The sequence below is a fragment of the Callorhinchus milii genome, unplaced genomic scaffold (assembly GCF_018977255.1).
Source record: "Callorhinchus milii isolate IMCB2004 unplaced genomic scaffold, IMCB_Cmil_1.0 Scaffold835, whole genome shotgun sequence".
NCBI classification, from domain to species: domain Eukaryota; kingdom Metazoa; phylum Chordata; class Chondrichthyes; order Chimaeriformes; family Callorhinchidae; genus Callorhinchus; species Callorhinchus milii.
Window position 1 is genome coordinate 1 of NW_024705576.1, and position 2,500 is coordinate 2,500.

Genomic DNA, 2,500 nt, shown 5'->3' on the forward strand with positions numbered 1-2,500 from the left:
ATGATCTCCAGATTGCGCCCTGTGACTCATGCATCCGTGCAAATCGATCATTTACCTGCTGACAGGAAAGTCGAGGGTTTGACCAACACACCAGATTTACAGCAGGCTCTTTTAACATACTTACCCTCTTCGAATTTAACCCCACGGCTCAGTTTTATTATCTGCAAACTATTTTGTCAGCTAACTAACCAGGTCAGGATGGAAACAGTATCAGCACATTTTCTCCTATTTTAGACGAGCCATTTGCTCAGGCTATTGTTTATCTGTCACACTGTTGTCCCTCAGTTTTGGAAGAAAACAAGATATTTTGAAGTGTTGTGAGAGTATTCTCAGCAATGAAGATCCAGGCAAATCCATATAGCTGTTTGGAGACATTTGAGTTCCAACTTCAAATGAAGAATATTCTTCAGAACAGGATATTTGAAAACAGTCACCAGAATTCCTTATAATCATCCAATGTCAACATTCTAATACCCAATGTCAAGGATTCTTGCTTGGTTATTCACTTTATTATTGTTTGTGGAACAAACACACAGCGACTACATTTATACAGTAAATTCTGGGAATTTACCCCGACAATGTAATGAGACTATATAAAATGCAAGGTTTATTATTCTCAGCACTGTGTTCTTAATGTGTACAGATTATCAATTGATGCTAATGCTCACAGGAGTTGCTGCATAATACAGGAATAAATAAATAGTTTAATTTTCTGCTTCCCTTAGTGCCACTTCACAACCAGTGAACCAGGAGCCTTATGTATCAGAATGTCAGCATATTAGCAAGACTAATTAGACTTTCTCAAATCTTAAAATCTCCCAGAGAAACAAAAACAATGAGCTGGGTAATACAATGGGGTCTGTGCGTTTTAAATCTGAGATGAAGTACTGTATTTTATTTGAGCAATACAATAGGCCAAAGCATCTCTAACACATAGAGGGTTTTCTCCATTGAAAACATACACATCACTCAGCCTTGCAAGGGTTAGGGTTAGGCTTTGCCTGCGATCTGAAGTCTCAGAAAGACAAACTTTCGTCATTCTATGTCCTGTAGAAGAAAATGCTGCTCAAGTCTGCCACTTCTGATGGGCGCTGAACATCTCATGGCACTATTCAAAACAAGAAGGCAGTTTCTTCTGGTGTCCTGGGCACTTCCTGGGTGTTTGTGGGATATTGCTATGTGCAAATAGGCTGCCATGTTCACCTACAAAATACATTTTACAGTAATTCCTGTGAGTGCTTTGAGATGTCTCAATGATGTGATACGGCACTAGATCAAATAGAAGGATTTTTTNCAATACCGATAGAGCTTTTCCCAGTGATCGCACAATGTTGACGCAACTGAACAGCTTTTTAGATGCCAATGAGCAACTTCTGGACTGTTGGTTTGTAGGCAAGTGTGGCAGCTAATGGAACATCCCACACCAGCAATGATGAATGACCTACTTATGAGCATTCCTTCTGGTGAAATTAGATGAGGGATAAATGTTGGTCAGGATATTAGGAGAACTTCCTGCTCTTCTTCAAAATAGTGCAGTGGGATCTTTACCTGATCCACAAATCACCAGATTTGTAGCATTAGCCCAATGAAACAGATAAAACTTTGCAAGACTGAACAAGCATTGTGCATGATCCAATTGAAGCTAGCAGATATTGTCAATCCTCTTGTACAGACATTCATTCATTACAAGAAAGAATTTACTGATAGTACTTTACAGTCTCTTAACCTGAGACCTGCTAGATTCACTTCTTGTTGCATTCATTATGATGCATCATTACAAGCTCTTACATTGATCAGTGTCAAGACCAACAAACTAATGAGAAGTCCCATGAGTTTGATCAGATTACACACAAGACAGTGATCTATACAAACTTTTCTTCAATCAGTTGTATGGGAAACATAGCATGAAGGCTCTCCACTACTAGTAAAACTGTGGTGAAATAGTGTTTCTTAGTGTTTCTCCCTCATTCAAGGGTAACGCCTTACAAGCAAGGCCATTAAGACTAGTCAACAAGAGACAATCTTAGATAGATGACTTCTCCGTTTGGGGAGAGTTTCCTGTTAAATGATCCAAAACGTCCCAACTAATTCATAAAGACCAAATACTTTCAGCTGGATTGTTTCGAGGTGCTCGGTCACTGTAACCACTGCACAAATACTTCATCCACATCCATTTCCTTCTTCCTTCAGATAAGATGTTAAAGTGAGGCCCTGTTTGTCTGTTCAGGAGGATGTAACAGATCCCATGATACTATTGAAAAAGAGAAGGCAGTTTGTTCCAGTGTCCTGGCCGCCAATGCTTCAGTTAGAATTCATCATTCACTTCATAGATATTTGTAGAACATGGTGTGTGAAAATTGGCTGCCGTGTTTGCCTACAAAAACATAGTCGCTACACTTTAGCGAAAACTGACGCACTTTAAGATATTTGTATAAGGTGTTCTATCAAAGGCAAGGATTGTTATTTTATTATTTTTACAATGCTTTCTTCAATGTGCTAC